We start from the raw sequence: 6824 nt of genomic DNA, 5'->3' as shown, positions 1-6824 counted from the left end.
AGTGTATCCTTAAGTACTTAAGAAGCACTAAGGATCTTTTACTAGTATATGGAGGTAATAGCCTTAAGGTTGAAGGCTATACTGACTTAAGTTTTCAGTCTGATGTCGATGATAGCAAGTCGAATTCAGGGTATGTGTACACCTTTAATGGAGGAGCAGTGTGCTGGAAGAGTTCCAAGCAAGATACCACTGCTGACTTGACCACAGAGGCGGAGTACATTGCTACATCAGATGCAGCAAAGGAGGGAGTCTGGTTGAAGAAGTTAATTACAGATTTGGGAGTCGTGCCGGGTAGCGAGGAGCCGATCTCCCTATATTGCGACAACAACGAGGCGATTGCTCAAGCAAAGGAACCTAGGTCTCATCAGAAATCTAAGCATGTTCTGAGGAGGTTCCACCTTATCAGAGAGATCGTAGCCCGATGAGATGTAGCAGTGGAAAGAGTTCCATCCGAAGATAACATTGCAGATCCACTGACAAAGCCGTTGTCTCAGATTGTCTTTGAGCGTCACAGGGGTCTGATGGGGATCAGACACATAGGTGATTGGCTTTAGGTCAAGTGGGAGATTGCTAGTCATAGGTGCCCAGCAAGCCAATCACGTGAGTGATGGCACGTGTGACTTGATACAGAATCTTTTTGCTTATTATATTTTGGCGTATATCACTTTATAACTATTGCATAAATGTATACATATATTGTGATGTCCTTGGATTTGTGCAATGGGAATCGGATCGTGATGAGATCACGATAATGAGATCGATTCACCTTTAAACACATATCCTAAATAATCCCGGTCATAGGTTACTCGAGAGGGACATCGTGATAACCGGATAGACTGGTGTGCTGTATACCCGTCCATATGATGGATGCAGTTGGTCTCATAGCTGCTCGTGTAGGGACACTAGGGATACAGTACAGGTGCTCATTGGAGAATGAGTTCACTGATTGATCCGCTTACGGAATGCTGGATGGTTGAAGATGCCTTATTGTCAAACAGCGATTCCGTAGTCCTAGTGGTGTATCTGGTCCTTAGACTTGAGACACCAAGGATGTCCTGTATGAGTGCTCCACTCTTTGATACCAGACTTATAGGTTTGGCTGTCCCAGATCTAGTACAGCTGGCCATTGGGAGTGGTAGTCGACCTTACGAGGGCTATTGAGTGTCGATAGAGGATCATCCACTCTCGGCGTCATGAGAGGAATATCCCATGTGTTCTTGCTCAGACAAATCCCTGGCCAGGGTCATTCGGGTTGAGAGAGAAAGAGTTCTCCGGGAGAATCCGATTAGAGCGAGACTCGAGTAGAAACCGTATGGGTCTGACAACACCATGCTCGATATACGGTCTCTGGGATATTAGATGGATGAGGGACTATAGGTACACGGTAACTGAGGACAGACAGGTCCAATGGATTGGATTCCCCTGTATCGTCTGGGGACTACGACGTAGTGGCCTAGTACGTCCGTAGTCAATGAGTCAAGTGAATTATTATAGAGATAATAATTCACTGAGTTAGAAGGAGTTCTGACGGGTATGACTCACGGCCAGCTCGATATTGGGCCTAGAGGGTCACACACATATGGTAGGTATTGCGATGAGTAGAGGTTCGGATATGAGATATCCGACGGAACCCTTGTCTTATTGGATGCAGATCCAATACCCACTAGGGGAGGACCCATTAGGGTTTGACAGGGGACCTCTATAAATAGGAGGGATTTAGAGCCTCATAGGCTAGAGTCTTTGCTTGCCTTTCCTATTCTCCTCTCCCTCTCCACCTCAGAGCAGGCCTGGAGTTTTGAGGAGCGTCGTCGCAACCCTGCTGTGTGGATCATTGCTAGAGAGGAGGACGCTTGACCTCCTTCACCTTCTCCTAAGGATCTGCAAGGAAACAGGGATATACGATCTCCCTAGGTAACACAATATACTCTATACGCAGTTTTGAGTTTCGCGGATTTTGCGCACCAATCTTCGCACGACGATGAACATCTTTTTGGGAATCGGGGATTTTGTTTTCTTGTTCTTCCGCTGCGCATGTGATGTCGCCCCCATGATTTCCAACACTTTTGACAGGCTTAGGAGACAACCCTTATAGAATTTTCTTTCCTCTCTTGACAGATCAAAACTTGGAAGAAAAGAGGAAGGAGAACTTTTAACTCATACAACACTTTTGAGCTCTAAAAATCACAGAGTAAGATCAGGATTTATGTGGTTTTTTGTTGCTCTTTCATTGCTGAAAGGGTGGGGTATTTATAGGCCCCAACCCAGTTTGAATTCCGAGCTCAAAACTGTCAATTCCCGAAATTCCGGGGTCTGGCAGTTGCATCGCCTGATTAGGGCGATTGCACCGCCTGGCAGAGCTCGAAGACTGAGCCTCTGGGCGGTGTCACCTCTTGTCAGGGGCGGTTGCACCTCCTGCCAAAGCTCGGAGACCGAGCTCAAGTGGTTGCACCTCTGTCAGAGGCGGTTGCACTACCCAACCAGAGCTCGGAGACTGAGCCCTAGGCGGTGCCACCGTCGACCTAAGCAGTGCCACCGCCGACCCAGGCGGTGCCACCTCTAGCCAAGTAATCTGGGTCCCAATGGGCTGATCCATTCGGCCCAATTTGGGTCTGTCAAGGGCCCAATTGCCCCAAGATTAAGTTAATGGGATCGCCTCCCATTTCTAACTTAATCATCGTGCTAACTATGAATTTCTTAAGACATTTACTGCAACTTACTCCGGTGTGTCAATCGCTTCTTCCGGCGAGCTTCCGTCGATCATCCGATTAACCCTTGGTGATGCTCCTGCGGACTTCCGGCAAACTCCTGGACTTGCGACGATCCACTTGGCAAGTTCCGACGAGCTTCTTTGGCAAGCTCCTAGACTTCTCGGATTTGTTCCCGTAGAACCTCCGACGACCGTCCAAACTTCCGTCGAATTCTCGAACCCCCAACGTGATCATAGTCTTGACTCCGGCGCAACTCCTGCTGCATGTCTTACTTTCATCGTAGTTAATCCTGCACACTTATCTCAACATATAGATTAGATAATAAGTGACAATTAACGTCATCATCAAATTCCGAGATTCAATAGGTAGTTCTCATATTTATCATGTTCAATACAAGTCATTTCATAAGTCATTAAAGACCCAATAAATTCTTCAAGTGGAAAGTTATTTAGGTCATTTGCTTCTTGTATTACCGTAACTTTAGGATCATAATTTTTTGGAAGGGATCTTAATATCTTGTTAACAAGTTCAAAATTAGAAAAAATTTTACCAAGTGTTTTTAGACCATTTACGACATCCATAAAATAGGCGTACATATCTTTAATGGACTCGTTTTGTTCCATTCGAAACAATTCAAAAATATGCATCAAAAGATTAATTTTTGAATATTTAACTCTACTAGTACCTTCGTGTGTGATTTCAAGAGTGTGTCAAATGTCATGCGCAGTTTCGCAAATAGAAACTCGATTGAATTCATTTTTATCCAAAACACAAAATAAAGCATTCATAGCTTTGGTGTTCAAAGAGAAAATCTTCTTCTCCAAATCATTCCATTCATTCATTGGAAGAGAAGACTTTTGAAATCTATTTTCAATGATATTCCATAACTCAAAATCTATAAAAATCAAGAAAATTCTTATTCTAGTTTTCCAATATGTGTATTCCATTCCATTGAACATGGGAGGACGTGTGAAAGAATGACCCTCTTGATTACCGAAAAAAGTTCTCTCTTGGGTGTTAATCCAATCGAGAAAAACTTGGCTCTGATACCAACTATTAGGATCAGGTTGGCTCTGATACCAACTATTAGGATCAGGTTGGCTCTGATACCAACTATTAGGATCGAGTCCAACTGTTAGGATCCAATCGAGTAAAAATTACGTCAGTTTGAAACTTTGTATGATGAAAATCAATATCGGAAAGATGTTAACTTGAAAATACGTTCATAAGAATAGTGAAAGTAAGAAATCAGTTTGCAATAAAAATAAAAAGTTCAAAGTAAATGTCAACCAGATTTATAGTGGTTCGGTCGTCGTGACCTACATTCACTCCCGATTCCTCTTCACTTGAGGCCACCAGCTTCCACTACCGATCTTCTTTCAACGAGCAAAGATCAACTATCCTTACAACTCTTTCTACTTTTGATAGGCTCAGGAGAGAATCTTTACACCCTCTCTTTCTTAGACCTCACTTCTCCCTTTAGAAGAACTTCTAAATACAAGGAAGAAGTGACCCTACACTTCAAAGAGATTACAACCTTTCTTTCTCGAGAATATTTTTCCCCTTTCTCAACTCAATTCTTACTACTCCATGCAGGAATAGCTGAGGTATTTTTAGACCCCAAATGGCTTAAAAAATAAAGCTAAAAAAGGTTCCATCCCGGATTTCTCGAGTACCACCGCTTGTGTTGGGCGGTGCTACCGCCTGTAGCACTGATACTGGGCGGTACCACCGCCCAGTCTTATGGTACCACCACCTGACACAGTTTGGGAGATTGTATTTGGGTGGTACCATCACCTAGACTAGCTACAAGACACTGAATGGGTCAAACAACAAGCCCAATTCAGCCTTGATTCAGGCCTAATGGCCCCCTAATTGAGTTGGTTTAATTCCAACCTAATTACAACTTAAAACTACTTTGATCTAGAAAATTATTATAAAACATTAATCACATATTGTTTGGCATATCATTGGTTCATCAGCGCTTCGTTCAATCCTTCGACTCATCATCCTCTTTTGTGACCTTTTGCCCAATCGGTATGTTGACTTTTACAACTCCGGTCTCCTTACCGTAATATTCACTCTTTTAGGCCTGATGCCCGAACTCATGGCACGAAGCCTTTTGCCAACATGTTGATTGATCTTCCAACTTGACGTTCAATTTTCTAATAATTCCACTCCGGCCCCACATTGATTCTTTCTGTTTTAATTGTCTGTTCATGATCGAAGCTAGTCTTGTGTGACTCAAAATGTAAATTAGGTCATAAACTCTATCAATTGATTTCATAATCAAGATCTGAGATTCAACAATGAAAATTTTAACCCATAACATATTATCCTTATTTAATAAGAAAATATTCTTTTAGTACAAAAGAAAATTAAGATATCTCTACTCTAAACCCCATTATCTTTAGTCTCGGTAATGTAGTTCCAACTGATAAGCTTAATTTTTTTCTTATGGGGATTAGTGTTAAAAAAAATTCTCTTGACATCCAAGTGAATCTTCTAAGAATTTTGTTAAAAATCCAACAATTTAGAAGTAAATGTAAGGAAATAGTGTTAATAACAATGTACAAGAGAACATGTTTATCGACCTAGGATAAGAGCCCTTTCTACTATCTTTAAAGTTTGTTACTAGTTTTATCAACGAGATAAAGGTATTTCATAGGTGGGTAGTATTCTTTAATGCCAAGAGCCTTCCTTAATTATAGGCTCATAATGTCTAGGAAAGTAAATATTAGATTTGGCCAAATTAATTATAAGCTTAGTGAGCTCCTCATAAATTTGAGGTACAACAAACCAAATTGTAATAAAATTTGTTATTTGTCCTAAATGCTATAAGGTCATCCGCAAAGAAACCTTAATACCTTTAATGGTGGAAAGAATAATTTCATTATGTTCAACAAATTGAGAGATTAATCTGGAAAGAAATTGTTCAACTAAGATAAAAAATATAAGGAGAGGTAGGATCCCTTTTTTATTAGAAAACTACTTATATAAATGATCATTAATAAGACATGAGTAGGAGAGGGAAGAAATATAATCCTTAATCTATTTAATATGTAAATCAGGGAATCTTATTCTGAAAATAGTTTTTTAAGATAATGAGTCATAAGCTTTTTCAATGTCTAATTTAATGATAATGAGAGATGGTTTTCCTAAATTTAGTCATGGAATGCAGGAACAAATGTAGACTGTTCTTGACTAATTAACCTTTCTAATTTATCTTTTATATGAGTAGGTTAAATTTTAGTAAGAAATTTATAAATCACATTCCAAAGAACAATTAGTATGTACTTCTAAATATGAGAAGCATTATTTTTTTTTGAAATAAGCACTAACTGAGTCCTCCCCCAACTAAACTATCAAGAATATAACAATACTCATGAAACAAAGAACAAGAAACCAAAATTTCTTCTTTAATATCATCATAAAAAAATTCTATAAAATTCAATATTAAACTCACTTGGGCTCTCTCTCTCTCTCTCTCAATCCCATTTGATTTAAAGTCGAAAATATTATATTTTCAGAAAAGGAGGTAATTAGCTCTCTTTGCTCATGTAGGGATAAATAAGAAAGTTTAAGGATATTTGCTCCAAGAATAGAAAAAGGAAGTGGTAAAGTCATTCTAGAGAACCAGTTAGGTATCATCCATCCGAGTGAGTAAATTTAATATTATTATTCTCTTTCAATGACCAGTCAATCAAAAAAAAAAAAATAGTATTCCTATATCCATCCACCAACCAATAACATTTAGCTCTAATCCCTTATTTCAAGTGGATTTGTTTAATAAGAACAATCATCTTATTATGAAGATATTGGAGAGTACAATAAAATAATCAGCTACGGATAATAAGCCAAGGCCATTAGCCTTCTCAAGTTTAGCTATATCATATGAGGTTGTTTTAATTACGTTGTCACCATTTTCTTACTCCATTCATTCAGTAAGAGTAAACTTAAGTCTCGATAGGTTTTGCTGAAGGGGAATGAATCCATTGGATAAACAAGAGAAAAGAATTTCAAAATTTTGAGACTAAATAAAAAAATAATAATCTCAGAATACTCCAACTATATAGGTTCAAAATAAAATAATTTAACTTTATTATGATCTTCATT

Source organism: Musa acuminata, chromosome BXJ3-8 (assembly GCF_036884655.1).
Source record: "Musa acuminata AAA Group cultivar baxijiao chromosome BXJ3-8, Cavendish_Baxijiao_AAA, whole genome shotgun sequence".
Lineage (NCBI taxonomy): Eukaryota > Viridiplantae > Streptophyta > Magnoliopsida > Zingiberales > Musaceae > Musa > Musa acuminata.
Note: the sequence above shows the minus strand (reverse complement) of the source record.